General features: G+C 35.0%; 1 pseudogene; it reads left to right on the forward strand.

Moving 5' to 3' along the window:
* Positions 1–15,900: 15,900 nt before the first annotated feature.
* On the forward strand, positions 15,901–16,712 carry LOC103241520 (nucleophosmin pseudogene; annotated as a pseudogene).
* Positions 16,713–17,034: the final 322 nt, after the last annotated feature.

Genomic DNA, 17,034 nt, shown 5'->3' on the forward strand with positions numbered 1-17,034 from the left:
AGCAATAGGTTATTTGGAATTAATATTTCAATGTGATGTGCTTTTCTTGGTCTGAAGGCAAAGGAGTGTCATCTCTTCCAAGGGTTGTGAACAAAAATCAGGAAAATCTCTCACTGAGTTTGAGGAAATTCCTCCCTTGGAATAGGTAGGACTCCTCCCCACCATATACCGGGAACCACCAAACAATCTTGCTTTTTAAAATCTTACACAATTGTTTCTGCATGTTTCTTTATGATTTTTTTTCTAGTGACTTGAAAGAAAACCCACATGTAAAGTATTTACAGAAAAGTATCACGGCATTCTGACAGGCTAAGCAATGTGTTTCATTAATAAGCAATGTTTATTGCTCATTACAGAGGTTTTGTGTGGAAGACATTTGAAGAATGATCACTATAAAATCTAATATTAACAAAAAATTTTAAATATGTAATAGTCTTTTTGATATCACATACATATTTACCCCTAAATCTCACACATAAATATAGAACTGAGATCACACAGGCATTTGATTTTCTATATTCTTTCAGCATTTATTTTCTTTTTTATATTGCTGTGTATTTCACACTCGTAGCAAAAGGCCTGACAGTGTGTTTTAGTTCCACAGAAAGCTGGAAGAAAAAAACAAAGATGGTTGATAAACTAAATAGCTAAGAGAAGGCAAAGTGTTGCCCATAGTACTCATTCTACTGAAAATGGGAGCAGAATGTGTACAAATCTAAACAGAATCCATTTTTTCCCTTTCCTTTTTTGCTGCCTTAATGTTAAAGCAGTGTGATTCCCAGGCCCTAGTTCAAGTATCAGGAAACCCACCACGGTTATATTGCCATAGAATAATAGAGTATTTGGTGTTAAAAAAACAAAACAAGTAAAGGAAAGATAATTCAGGAAACTAGAAAACAAAATTCTTCAAAGGAAGAAGAATGTGAAAGAAAACCTGCATTTAACATTTTATCTCATATTTTTTATGATACAAAGTTCCTTGTTAGTACAATATCATTATCCAATAAGCTTGGGATTTAGGCAATGCCTAACCATAGAAAGCATACCATGGAATATCTTTACCATGTATTTAGTTATCAGCTAGGCCTAGTTATTAGGTACAAATTATTTTAAACTAATTTCAAAAGATGTATACCCTATTCAGAGTTTAAAGGGTCCAGACCCATTCATAATCACTATCCTATTCCCACTTCCATCAATGCCCTCTCAATGACCCAACAGGTATGAATCTATACATTTGTATATATTATATATAATACATATATCTATAAAATATATGTATAATACATATATCTTCAACGGTATTACTTTCTCAAAAATCTCATCAGATAAAACTGCTTTGTTGTTGTTGTTTGTATGAAATTGGCATTTTCTGTAGTAATATGCACTGGAAAATAATTTAAAAAAAAAGAAATACAAAAAATGTTGTTACTGTTTCTTATAAAACAGATTTCTGCAGGATCCTCAATACTTCCCAGCAATCCTGTTTATCACTATCTAGTAAATACATTTCTAAGTCTTCTCATCTAGTATTTTTAATTGTATTAACTTAATTTTTTGAATAAGTAATACGTTATCATGGGTTGGAAAACCAAAATAAAGAATAAAAATGTGAACAAGTGAAAACTGTTCCTCTTAATCCTCTCTCCACTTATCCAGTTCCCCCGACTCCTCAGTCAGATAACCTTTGTCATTTTGAAATATTCTTTCATTGTGTCTTTATGTATGTATAAGAAATAGAATCAACCACTATAGCCCCTCCTGAAATATCTATTTGTGGCACTGTCCCTCACTCTCACCTTTGTCTCACATTTCATTATCACCACAATGTTCTCCTTCCTTACTCATCCACTGAGTATGTACCTCCTTCTTCTCCTGTTTCCTCCTCTAACATCAGAAAAGCTGCATTTTATCCTAGTGAAGTCCAATTCTTCCACGTGGGGTGAAGCCTTATCATTTCTACTTTCTAAAAACTTTACTCCTTCAGTTCTCCCCTTCTTCCTCCTACATCTCCACTGTCTGCTTCTGTATGTTCTGGAGTTGGCTATTTAAATGTGAATGTATTAAAATTAGGTTTAAATACATTAAAATTAGGTAAATTTCAAAATTTAGTTCCTCAGGTGCACTAGCTACATTTCAAGGGTTTAATAGTCATATGTGGCTAGTTGCTAGAGAATTAAACTGCTCAGGTAGAAAACATTCCTACTATTGCAGAAAAATTCTATTGGACAGTGTTGTTCTAGAGCATGTTTGAAAAATGATAGAATCTCTCAATTTTCTTACTCATTAAGTGTGACCGTGGCCAAGTTTTCTTTACTATGCTTCAATTTCTTATGTAGTAAACTGAGAAAAAGAATAGTGTCAATTTTGTAGGTTATTGTATATAAAGAACATATTAAATTGGCATGAAAAAATTGAACATGAATATAAAGTTGAAGATACAGGTATGGATACAGAAATAGATACATAGAGGTAAAAGTATTTCAAAACAATTAGTTTTCTCTTTTCCATAATAAATATTTTAGTCCCACCGAAGCTACCTTTGTGTGTGTGTGTGTGTGCGCGCCTTGGGCAATTCTAACAAATTGTATTTACTTTCCCAAATTCTCATAAGCATGGACCCACGTTTATGTTTCCATTTCACTTTATACATACTTGTATAATTAGGTGTTATTGTATAACACAAAGATCTTAACTTCACGCTTTTAGCACCATGTAAAGGTCCAGAACACATAGTAAATATTCAGTAAATTTTGTTGAATTGAATTAAATTTAGTTTACAGACACTTGATTAATGTTTTCTGTGTGTGAAAATTTCTCTCACTTTATTTAAACTGTGTTCCCATTTGTATGTTCAAATATCACGTTTTCTTTTCATCATCTGTTCTAGAGTTTGTAATTCCACGGGTTTTATTGTCTTCTACATGTTCAAATCTTCACTAGCCCATTTGAATTGCACTACACTCTTCCAATTTAAAGATTATTGTGAAAGAGTGTACTTATGGTCAGAAAGTTATACTTACTTTCACTAGTAACCAAGATAATTTTATTTTAAAAAAATGTTTGACAGTATTTTGACTTTATCTGAGAAAGAGAATAATTAAAAAGGGGAGAAGGAAAGAACAATAGATGGTAGTATAACCGTCACTCCTGCTGTTTGCATAAAGATGTTTTTTCCTGCTAGATCACTATAGTGAGATATTTTACATATGTATTTTTAAAAGATGTTAATTTTCTCTTTGAATGCATATATATTCAGTACAAATATTTAAAAAATACTAATTATTACATTTTTTAAATTAGAGGTGCCTCTTAATTAATTTAACTATACTCAGAAGTGAATGCTCCATGATTCCCTCATGACACCCTTAGAGCTTTACATATTTATTAAACACACAATAGATACTTGTTAACATTAGTAAGTATTAATGTTAAAAGGTTATTATTTTATGAAAACCCATTTTGCAGAAAAACAAATTTACCCCAAAAATAAAATACGTGAATATTCAGTTAAAATGTATTTTTAATCAGCATTTACAATTGAAATTAACTAAGTATTTTTATATACATTTCATTAAATCTCCAAGACAGTTTACGCATTTTGGGGTACTGGTATTTTATTCCATGCAAAATTAATTTGTGCACAAATTACATATAGGCTGACTACATAAGGAATCGTACGTTTCAAGAGGAGGGCTTCGGGCCTGGGACAGTGGCTCATGCCTGTAATCCCAGCACTTTGGGAGGGTGAGGCGGGCAGATCACCTGAGGTCGGGAGTTCGAGACCAGCCTGACCAACATGGAGAAACCACATCTCTACTAAAAATACAAAATTAGCTGGGCGTGGTGGCACATGCCTGTAATCCCAGCTACTCGGGAGGCTGAGGCAGGAGAATCTCTTGAACCTGGGAGGCGGAGGTTGCCATGAGCTGACATCCTACCATTACACCCCAGCCTGGGCAACAAGAGCAAAACTCCATCTCAAAAAAATAAATAAATAAAAATAAAAATAAGAGGAGGGCTTCTACCATCAAATAAATCACAATTTATTCCTAAAATGGAATACTGAGCAGACTCTAAAGAGAAAGTAGATAGATATAGATAGAAAGGAGATAGAAAACAATCTATAAAACATATTGATAAACATTTTTTAAATTTTGGAAGACAGTGAACAGTTTACTACTACCCATGTAAGAAAAATAAAGATGTATCCACACATTTATATGTTTGAGATTATTTAGACTATTTTTGGAAGAGAAATTTTGTTCTGTTTGAATTTTTACCGATTTTCTAAATGCTTTTCTTTGTCTCATCATCAATGCATTCAGTTTTGAAAGTCTTTTTTTTTTTTTTTTTTTTTTTTTTAAATTGACAGAGTCTTGCTCTTGTCACCCAGGCTGGAGTGCAGTGGTGCAATCTCGGCTCACTGCAACCTCGGTTCACTGCAACCTCTGCCTCCTAGGCTCAAGTGATTTCCTGCCTCCGCCTCCCGAGTAACTGGGATTACATACAGACTCCCGCCAGTAAGCTTGGTTAATTTTTGTAGTTTTAGTAGAGACGAGGTTTCACCAAGTTGGTCAGGCTGGTCTCGACCTCCTAACTTCAGGTGATTCACCCACCTCGGTTCCCCAAAGTGCTGGTATTACAGGCCTAAGACTGAAACTCCTGGCCTAAAAGTCTTAAAACAATATCAAGAAAAATACTTTTCTACTTTCCGTATCTCCTAACCTACCAAATTCTTTTTTCCAGGAACAAGTACTTTCTTTACACATCTATTTGCTTCCAGGTTTCTAAATATATGCCTTAGACTTACATTTCATGATCTATCAATGTTATAATTTGTGTATTGACTGTGTTATGGTATCATCTTATATAAGCACCTTCTATATCCCCTCTTTCGCAATTACATACTTCTTAAGATTTACATGTTGTGTGTTGTATACATCTTGTTCCTTGCTGAGTCCAATGATAGTCAAATGAGCTACTTTTTCTTGCTTGCTTTACGTGTTATGTTTCATAAAGTCAACATTTGCCTGTATAAAATTATTTTTCTTTTTGTAATATTTACCTATAGTTAATTCTTCCTAAAATTTCAAACACAATTATTATACACATCTCAATACCATTTTCTACATGTCAAAATTAATCAAATTAAATCAAAATCATTTTCTCCCAGAAATCCTCCCCTTTGGGTCCTCTGATTTCTTGTGAAACCTGATCTGATTCCTCTCCAGGCCTATTGAAGACTTGTTATTTTGGAACTTTCCTTTGTCTCTCTCCCATGAGGGAGCCCATATCTTTCTCTTCCTTGATTAACTCCCTGTCTTCCAGTGAAACAGCAGTACTTGATTGAGAATAAGTGCCTGGAAGATAATTTGCTGAAACCTTGTATGTATGAAAATGTGTTTATTCTTACTTGGCCAGGATTTGGCTGCAGATAGATTTTTAGGTTGAAATTGTTTTCATCACATTTTCTATGCTAAGTTCTTGGCAGGACTTTCCAATCTGTTGATCCATGTCCTTCAGTTCTAGGGTATTTTCTTGTAACATATCTCTGTTTTCTCCTTCCTTTTTTTTTTTTTTTTTTTTGTACTCTTTGTCTTATGGACTTATTCATAAGTTTTACATGTCTGTCATTGCAGTTAAGGATAGAATGGTGATCAAATATATGTTTCTAGTCTGACATGTTTAATTGAATGTACCTATATTATATTTCTATTCTTCTTGATGTTGGACTTTTCGGAAAATCTAATTTTCTTTTACTTCCTAGTGTTCATTTTTTTTCTCTTTATACTACTTTTCCAAATATTTCCCCCATTTAATCTTTCAACCCTTCTATGTTTAATTTTTATTGTGAATAGCTCTTTTTCATTCCATGATTCTTTTTTAAAATAACATCCTGTTCTTGTCTCATTAAAGTAATAATTTTGTTTGTGTCTCTAATCATATCAATTAGTTTTTGTTTTCTTCTGTTCCTTGAATTGCCTGTCATTGTAGTTCACTTTTTATTTCTTTATTTTGGTCTCTGTGTGTCACATTTTCAACCTTTCTAACATGTCTGGAGATGCTTACCCCTTTTTTCATATTCAAGAGTAAATCACCAATAAGTTGATTGGAGGCTCTGCTTTAATGGAAAGAGCTTAAAGATGAGTGTAACCACCTTTACGTTGTAGGAAGGAAGCCCAAATATCTTTAACTAGATGCATGTTTGAGTGGAGAGTCTCGGTTCTAGACAGTCTCCTTGATGCTGAATATCAGCCCAGCTGTTAGGAATATGGTGGCCCCAAGTGAGGTAATTCATCTGGAGATGTCACCATTTCACTTATCTTTCTCACACCCATGCTTCTCTGTGCCTTGCATCCCAAGTCTCATCTCCTTTTCTGTTGTATCTGGAGCCTCCAAATTCTAATGCTTACCAAGGTTCTGCAGGGCAGGTGGCTGTGCTTCTCATCATTTTCATCCTCTGCAAACATGTAGGTTTCTAATCCTTCCACTTTGCTGACTCAGTTATTGCCATTTCATCTGTTTTTCACCTTCTGTAAACCTATTGGTATCCTCTCTGTCGTGTTTTCGTTTACACTCTGTGTCTTATGGACTTATTTATAAGTTTTACATGTCTGCCATTGCAGTTATGGATAGAATGGTGATTAAATATATGTTTCTAGTCTGCCATGCTTAATTGAATGTACCTATATTATATTTTAATAAAAATATGCAAGAATGCCCCAAAAGGTTTTGGAGTGTTCATAATAATTTTCATCACCAAAAAATATTGAGGTAAAGAAATCTTCACAATGTGTGTGCATATTGAATTATTTATCACTAGGATAATTCAGTGTACAATTAATGTCATAACTAATAGTGTAATAACTCCATATTGACTTTCCCCAAAAGGATGTTTTCAGTACAGACAAATGGTTGTTGTCCTATACCTTCTTTTTTTTTTTTTTTTATTTTATTATACTTTAAGTTCTAGGGTACATGTGGATAATGTGCAGGTTTGTTACATATGTATACCTGTGCCATATTGGCGTGCTGCACCCATCAACTCGTCAGCACCCATCAACTCGTCATTTACAGCAAGTATAACTCCCAATGCAATCCGTCCCCCTTCCCCCCTCCCCGTGATAGACCCCAGTGTGTGATGTTCCCCTTCCCGAGTCCAAGCGATCCCATTGTTCAGTTCCCACCCATGAGTGACAACATGCGGCCTATACCTTCTTACAGAAGCATTAATTAGTTCAACATTTCCAAAGGACAATTTGAAAATATTTCTGACGAGCATTAAAAGAAGCATACATTCTGATCTAGAGATTACCTTACAATAATTTATCTAGGAAAATCTCAGTATATATATTTAGTCAGAAATTATTTGGTTGCAAATCAAATGAAAGTTGATCACAGAAAATCTCCTAGACCACAGTTACTGGAAAGATATCAGAGATTCACTGAGCCACAATGTGACTGAACTGTCTTTCTCCATACCTCTAATTCTGGTTTCTCATTAATAACTCTCCCCAAAATGACAGTATCAGCCTTGAATCTACAGGATTATCTACTTTGGTTCCAGACAACTAAATGACTTAGTCTCCATGTCTCAATTTCAGTTTCTCAGAGAATAAATCTGATTGGCCTGGTCAAATCAGTCTTTGTGGCCAGTGCTCAAGAGAGAGTTAGTTGGAAAATCAGAACTAATTCTTTTCAGACCATTAGGGTTGGAGAGTTGTTTTTAGAAAGAAGCATGGAGATCTGGAGAAACGTATCTGCATCTCTAACACTCTAGATAGTATGTACAGCACTAGTCAACTAGGTGAGTTGGACCATTATACAATGGCTGGTCTATGTCCAAAGGTTGGTTTGAACTGTGACTCAAATACCATGAAAGTTATTTTAATTTTAGTTTACCATTAATCCAACAAACAAGGGATGCAAAGAATAATCATCAGATTCAGAACATAATTCAGTGGAAACATCTCCTATTACCTTTCTGGATCCTCAAAGTTTTGTCCAAATTTCAAAAGGGTTGGCAGCACTTATAGAGTGAAAAAAACAGACAGGTAAGAAAATCCTAGACCCTCAGAGGCATCCTTTTTTGGTGGCTGTGGCGGGCTGGGGAAGATGAGAGAGAGAAGTAGATCGGCACTCGGGGGCTTACCTTATTGCCAGAGAGGAAAATTGTAATGAAGAGTCTATGTAGAATAAAGTGTGTAACAGGGCAAGAATACTAATAAACAGCAACTGACACCAGGCTTAGCACAGACAAGAAAGCTCAGAAAGGGAAGACTATAATATATACAGAAAGAAATTGCTATTTAGTTCTAGGTGACTATATTTTTGCAGGAAAAAAATGTATTTCTTTATTTTTTGTTTCTAAAACCAAATCAGAAATCCAGATTTCTATGTGACATTTGCGGATTTTGAAATGTTGGAAATGATCAAGATTTTTTAAAACAATGTGTAGCCAGGAAAAACACATCTGCTGATAGAATCAGGCCTGCATACAACTAATTTGTGAGACTGTCTATGCGTACTCTAATATGTATAGACAAACACACACCTACACCCTTTGTAAATGAGTATGAATCTTAATTGTTCTCCTAGGCTAAAACTCAATTAATCAAGAATGAGAAGTTTAGCTTTACATACAGATTTCCTCAAAATCACAGAATGTTAGCGTAAGAAAGAATATGGGATTTCAGTGATCATAACTCCATTATTTTATAGATGAGATAACTTACATATAGAAAGTCTTAACAATTTGTTTAAAACTTAAAGATAGTTACGTGTCTATACACATTTAATTATTTTGGAATTTTCTTTAAGAGGTAATAAGATTTCTTACATTCTAAGATATAATTCATGTATCGATATCATATCTCCACAAGCATCCTAGCTAATTATTATTTCAGTTCAAACCATAATTTATCAGGAAGCTTTATATTTCTTTCATAAAGCAATCAAAATTATTTCAATGTGTCATCTAGAAAGTTTAATGTAACTATAGCACATAATAATACCGTGATTATTCTGGATTAAATAACATCAACATTAGCCTTTATTAACTATTGGCAAGGGACCCACCTTTAACCATCCACTTCGCTTTATACTTGGAATTTGTAAAATGCTATATTTATTTCAGGTTACATTTGTCCAGGTGATTTTCAACCTTGGTTCTTGTGACCAGATTTTTTTTTAGGTCTTTTACTTCACACATTGAAATTTATGGGGCATTTCCCAGTACTCCCTGCTGTGTCCCTCATCAGGTCCTGGCTGTCAGGCCACTAGGAAACAAGAAATGAATGCTGGAAAACCCTGTGGCTGTTCTTAACTAAAGAACTCCAAACATGACCAAAGTTCTCTGCAAATCCTCCTAGATTATCAGAAAAAAATGGCAACAAGCTGCAGCCATTCAATGAAGCAATATTTTCCTTATTACTTGCAAAGTCTTTTATTTAGCCTCAACAGTATCATATTTGAAATGATTTTATGACTGGGGGCAATACTTGGGTAGCCATCTGTTCTCTCAGATTAGCTGTCAAATGAGTAGAGTGTTTTTAGTCAATGTTTTCAAATTGCATTAAAATATCAACAAATTCAATATTTGTTCATGGCATTGGTAGGGAATATTTTCATATTTTATTCTCTCAAAAAGTTGGACTTTACAGTAATTTAATATTATCTCCATAGTAACTGGTACAAATGAGTAGATTCTAACTGACATTTAAAAAAAGAAGAAGAAGAAGGAAAGAAAAGAAAAGTGGTCAAAATGTCAAGATGGATTTGGTATACCAGAGCTATTTTTACACTTGCAATTTTAAAAGCAAATCTTTAATTTGGAGATTTCTGCCTATCCACCATTACAAGTCCCTTCGGGGCAGCGATCTATCAAGTTCTGACTCTCTTAAACTGTTTGTGCCAGATTCCACATCGATCACACTCACACTTGCTGCACTTTTAACCAGAGAGCCAAGAAGCAATAATTTTCAATTAAGAAGCTAGAAGACTTGGAGTTTGATTTATGGTGCATGACTAATTATCAAATAGCTGGCCTAATGAAAATTAAGCTGCTGGTTACTACAAAGATTTAACTTCATTTTCTTGAAGAGATACTGATATGATCCAGAATGTAATTTATTTATTGAAGTAGTATGATGCATTTTAAAAGTCATAGACATGTAAATGAGATAATTATCATTTTTAAGTGACAGGGCTAATTATTGATATTATGATGAATTTTATATTCAGAGTACATATACACCTGTAACAAAAGATTATCTTTCCTTGCAATAATGATTTTCACTTCCTTCTTATGCTGTTGGAAGATCAAAAAATATTGCACATAGTATAAGTATTGGAGAATCTTTTTCAAAAAGAAGTAAAATTAGCTTTAAATTTTTCTGAAAATTCCTTGATGTAAATTATTCAGAATGAGTAAATGAATTTAAAAACATGAAAAATATTATCAAGTGAATGTGACAGTCTGTATGTACATTTTATATTAATTACACTTTTTTCTTTGTTTGTTAAATACAGATTTATGAAAGGCAAATGCCTAAAATCATAAAAAAACAAGGATGAAGTTTACCTTTGTTCCATAAATAAAACAATTTAATGCTATGTCATGTGTGATGTTCTTTACCCTATTAACTGGGACTCTTAAAATATTTTAAAAACCTAAAAATATTCAATTTTCTACCCCAACTTTACTCTACTCCACCTCTCACATTCTCCTTTGCAAGCGACCTGAACTACCCCATGTTCCCCAAACATCACATTCATTTCCCACCAATCTTTCATCACTTATATAAATCTAACTACTTGTAAACTTCTCAAAAATTACATCTCCAAATTCTGCCATCTTTCAACTTCAATCTCAGATGACACATCCTCCATAGAAAAGCAAAAGTTCTCTTCATCTTTTCCCTACTCTGAAATGATGTTTCCTTTCTTTTAGGTCCTATAGTATTATATAATCATTTGTAACATCAGGGGTTATCAATCCTGGTTGCTATGATGGGGACTTGAAATACTATTGTTTTTTATTTCAGTGTTCATTAATGGATATTTTAATTAATTATAATTTAACTGTATACTTATGTGCACTTTTTAAATGTACATTATACTTCAATAAAATGTATTTTAAATTTTTCAGTGCTGTGGCTCCTCCCAAACCAATTAAATCAGAATCTCTGGGAGACAGAACTTTGGACATTGGTTTTATTTTATTTTTTTGCAAATGTTCCCCCATATGATTCCAACATTCAACCAGCTGTTCAGAACCACTGACCTATCTGATGTCTTAAGGTTATCTTCTTGTCTAGAGAGACAGTTGCCATTAATAACTATCCAATCAAGTGTGAATGGGTTTCCAAAACTACACAACTCCGAACTATACACATTCTTCCACAGAGTTTTATGTCTGACCCTTTTCTAGGTGATAAACTTGCAAACACTGCATGTTTCAGAGTTGACCAGGTGCTCTTAGGGATGCTCACTACTAAAATATGATAATTCCTATGAAGTTGATATTATTACAGTATTTGTAATTTTATGGTTCTACTATAGCCTTAAAAGAGGAGAATTTTTAAGGAAAATTCTTTTAAGGAGGAAATTATAAATATTATAATAATATCAACCTCATAGAAATGATCACATTTTAGGAATTTCTTGAGAAATACCCAATGTAGATGACAGATTGATGGGTGCAGCAAACCACCATGGCACGTGTATGCCTATGTAACAAACCTGCATGTTCTGCACATGTATCCCAGAACTTAAAGTATAATAATTTTCTTTTTTTTTTATTTTTATTTTTATTTTTTTTATTATACTTTAAGTTCTAGGGTACATGTGCATAACGTGCAGGTTTGTTACATATGTATACCTGTGCCATGTTGCTGTGCTGCACCCATCAACTCGTCAGCACCCATCAACTCGTCATTTACATCAGGTATGACTCCCAATGCAATCCCTCCCCCCTCCCCCCTCCCCATGATAGGCCCCGGTGTGTGATGTTCCCCTTCCCGAGTCCAAGTGATCTCGTTGTTCAGTTCCCACCTATGAGTGAGAACATGCGGTGTTTGGTTTTCTGTTCTTGTGATAGTTTGCCTGAAAGTATAATAATTTTCTAAAATTCTCCTCTTATTGTGTGCTTCTTGATATTAGGAGCCAGCTCACTTTTTTCAAATACATGTTCATCATAGCACTATTTTGATGTTGCTTGGCCAACTCTGAGGCTACCATTAAAAAGAATAATGAGGTGGCCAGGCACGGTGGCTCAGGCTTGTAATCCTAGCACTTTGGGAGGCTGAGGTGGGAGGATTGCCTGAGCTCAGGAGTTCAAGACCAGCCTGGGCAACATGGTGAAATCCCACCTCTACTGAAATACAAAAAATTAGCCAGCCGTGGCAGCGTGCTCCTATAGTCTCAGCTCCTTCGAGGCTGAGGTAGGAGAATTGCTTGAATCCGGGAGGCGGAGGTTGCAGTGAACCGAGATCGCACCATTGGACTCCAGCCTGGGCGACAGAGCGTCAGAGTATAGTAAGAAAGATAATAATTTTGTGTCTCTCTATTTTTAACTATGTCTTTGAGATGTCAAAAAATATTAGAAACAAACTTCTAATTGTTTAAATTATGATATATTAATGATCAGATGGCATTTGTTAAAATAGTCTGTCTTTGTGAAATTTATTTTAGCTGTTCTCTATATTGCTATCAAATTTGTTCATATAGATATTAATAAATAAGCTTCCATTTGAATAAAGCTTCTCAGTGACAGCCCTCATTCTATTTGCATTCTACCCTACATCTAATGAACTGTCTCTCTAAAGTACAAACCTAATTGAGTTTCTACCTTATTTCAGAATCTTTACTACACAAACATCTCCTAAGTCTTGGCTACTCAAACTGAGGTTTGGGGGCCAGTGGCATGTGTAGAAGCCTATTAGAAAGGATGAATTTCAAGCCTCACTCCAGAAACAAATCAATCAAAATATACACTTAAATAAGTTGCCCAAGAGAATCACACAACTTTGAGAAACTGCAACCTACAGAATAGTAAAAGGCTAAGCTCTTCATTATCTGCATCCCATCTATATCATTCAGCCTTATTTTTACCTTATATTCAACATGTTACCCTAGTCATGCTAGCTCATATAGAGTTTCCGAAGCAAACAAACATTTTATTGTATTTGCACATCCTATCAGCTCTATCGTGTCTTCCTTACCATATGTTCAATTGGTAATTCACCTGCTCAGCTTCTCAATTCAGCTTATTCTCCTCCTTTTTGAAGCAAGAGTCTCTCTGACTCCTCAGATAAAGTTAGGGGTTTTTCTTGTTTACAAGACTCTCTTTGAAAAGTTATCAAATGGTATTATAAAGAATATTTGCATTCCTATTTTTCTTTAGGCTGTGTGTTCCTTGAGAGCAGGAATTACATCTTGTTAAATCCCACATTCCTGGCCGGGCGTGGTGGCTCACGCATGTAATCCCAGCACTTTGGGAGGCCGAGGCAGGCGAATCATGAGGTCAAGATGGCCAACATGGCAAACATGGTGAAACCCCATCTCTACTAAAAATACAAAAACTAGCTGGGCGTGGTGGTGCGTGCTTGTAATCCTAGCTACTTGGGTGGTTGAGGCAGGAAAATCACTTGAACCCAGCAGGTGGAGGTTGCAGTGAGCCAAGATCGCGCCACTGTACTCCAGTCTGGTGACAGAGTGAGACTCCATTTCAAAAATAATAATAATAATAATGATAATAATCCCACATTCTTATCTAAGAATATTTTGAACATCAATAAATGAGTCCTCAAGTACTTTATGAGTGCTGGACAAAAGACCTAGATGAGACCATTTCTGAAGACAAAGTGTTGCAGAATGTTCCTTTTACACGTTTAAAAGCACTTTGATTGTGGTTATTTATTGATTCCTCTGTTTGGTAATGGAACAAGACTTACATAGAAATTAGAGAATCAGAAGTGAATTGGAACCTAAGTCCAATCATTCTCTTTCAAAAAAAAAGATGATCCATGGTTAATCTCGGTATATGCTTTATACACAATAATCAGTAAACAGTTTCTAAATAATATGATTTATTTTCCAATGCAACCCTCACTGACTTGTATGAGTTACATAAAGCATTTAGTACAGTGTTGGTTTAAAGTGATCAATAATAGATATATCCTTTTTTTAGCCTTTCTTCTCTTAAATCTCTCATGTTGCAATTAAACTCCCATTGTCTTTGTTCAATGCTTTAGTAAAATGGGAAAAATCTGAAGTTAATTTCAAAATTTCATTTTAGCTAAAAGGTAACAGAATACCCAACAAATAAAAAACTTACTGACTTCTTTTATTTCCTTTGCCAAACCACTTCAGATTGCTTCAAGGCAGAGGTTTTCATTGTTGTTGTTTTGTCTTGTTTTGTTTTGAAGAACATAGAAAACTCTTATGTACAATATTAAGTACTATAAAAGATGCACACATACTACACACATACTAAAGTTCTTACTCTGTAAGTCAGTTTACTTGATGTAGCAGCAGCTACGTCTACCATTGACTAGGTATCTCTTCTTTTTGTCAGTCACCAGAACAAGTGGATTACCTGCATTAGACCACTACAATCAAATCAGCCTCACAAGGGAGGGGGCGACACATCCATTTTGTGGACTGAGAAAAGAAGACTTCAAATGATATTTACTCATACTCTATTACCAATCAATTTTGCTCTTACAAATATATCTGTCCCAGAGAATCTTTCTTCCAGGTCCATAAGCTTCATAACACATAGCACTATCATATGACCTACCATGGTTCCTGCATGGTCCTATAATCTTTGGGAGTATGCCAAGAATTAAAGGCCCTGGACACTCTGAACTTGGCAATTATTTAGGATTGAGCTTACGGTAAGAAACGCTGAAGGATGAGGTAATATCTCGGTATGAGACAAAGAGCAGGCTTGCTTATTATTTGGTATACTTGAACTTCCTCAACTGTGATGTGAACCCACTATATATTTAGCATCCATCTAATCTCCTCTGTCTTCCCCTCATGAAACTTAGGGCATGAGACCCAAGAGCCTCGTATCTTTTGCCAGAATCCATGAACAACAACAGGGCAACTGATTGGCTTCTAAGTAAGAGAAAATGAAGTCTCAGACCTGACACTTCACTGCAAAGGAAACTGGAAAATGTAGTTTTGATTCTGGGCAAATATATGCCCAGCTGAAAATTCTATTAGTTTGAAAACAGCTACTTGCCATAATTATCAATGTCAGCATAATTTAAGTTATATATGTGGTTGCTGATTCTACACTCCAAGCAATGCAACTAGGGCATTAGATATTTCTAAATTCCACAAAAGTAAAGGAAGAAAATGAAAAGCCACTAGAAGATTGCGTGAAAGATGTGTACATTGCACAGACTACCACGGAGGTATTAATCATTTATTTGTATGAACTTGCTACTGATTTGAAAAGAAACAGCTTAGTGTTCAATGACATGTAATTCAGTTCGGGAAAAATGAATTTATGAGTTTTACCAAATAAGAAACTGTTGACATGGGAAAATGGGTGTTACTGGCTTGAAGCAAAATCTTAGAGATAAGAGTGGAGCACAATTTTTAAAAGGCCATATCACAAATGATCTTCATGGCACAAAGAACAATACTGTGCAAATTAACATGGACATCAACAATTCTGAACCAAATAGTGATTCACTAATCTGAATTCAGAGAAGCTTTACTAATATCTTAATTAATGTATTGGTCTTTTATGTGTCTGTTTATGAGTGCCTGAAGTGATATGTAGTATCTTTAAAACTATCTTCCTTCTTGTGATTCCATCCTGTGTGGCTGTTTTCTGGAGCAGCAGTCTTTTATCTCTGTCTGCCTTCTCTCCCACCTATGTGTGTGCCACCACCCACGGAAGAGTCGATGGACATAGACATGAGCGCCTTGAGACTCTAAACTATCTTTTCAATTCTGAACTAAAGGCCAACAAAGATGATCACTTTGATGTGGATAATGACGAAAATGAGCGCCAGTTATCCTTAAGAATGGTGAGTTTAGGGGCTCGTGCAAAGGATGAATTACACATTGTTGAGGCAGAGGCAATTAATTATGAAGGCAGTCCAATTAAAGTAGCACCAGTGACTTCGAAAATGTCTGTATAGCCAATGGTTTCCGTTGAGGCTTTGAAATAACACCACCTGTGGTCTTAGAGTTGAAGCGTGGTTCAGAGCCTGTGCATACTAGTAGACAACACTTTGTAGCTGGGTAGAAAGATGTAGAGTCAGAAAATGAAAAAGAGGAGGATGTAAAACTCTTAGGCATGTCTGGCAGGCAATCTGCCCTTGGAGGTGGGAGCAAACTTCCACAGGATAAAGTAAAACACTGCTGATGAAAATGATGATGACTTTGATGATGAGGAAACAGAAGAAAAAGCTCCATTGACGAAATCTACATGAGATGTGCCAGCCAAATGTGCACAAAAATCAAAGCAGAATAGAAAAGATTCAGAACCGTCAACACCAAGATCAAAAGGTTAAGAATCTTCAAAAAACAGGAAAAAAACTCCTAATATGCCCAAAGGATGTACATTTACAGAAAATACGAAGACAAAAATGCATGCAAGTGTAGAGAAAGATGGTTCTCTTCCCAAAGTTGAAGTCAAGTTCATTGATTATGTGAAGAATTGCTTTTGGATGACTGACTAGCAGTAGGCTATTCAAGATCTCTGGCAGTGGAGGAAGTCGCTTTAAGAATATAATTTAAACAATTTGGTAAATATTTTCATCTTATTTCTTTTCTTTAACAGTTGATATCTGGCTGTCCTTTATATTCCCCTACTGTGTTTAATAAATGTTCTTCAGGTTCCATTGCCAAGAATATGTTGTCCAAAATGTCTGTTTAGTTTGTAAAGATGGATCTCTGCCCTTTGCTTGGTTTTAAATATGTATACAATGTTATAACAGGACATAGTAGTAGTGGAAATGTAGTAGTAGACATGGAAACTGTGGGGAGACAAACATATACATA

The sequence above is a fragment of the Chlorocebus sabaeus genome, chromosome 15, assembly GCF_047675955.1.
Source record: "Chlorocebus sabaeus isolate Y175 chromosome 15, mChlSab1.0.hap1, whole genome shotgun sequence".
NCBI classification, from domain to species: Eukaryota; Metazoa; Chordata; class Mammalia; order Primates; family Cercopithecidae; genus Chlorocebus; species Chlorocebus sabaeus.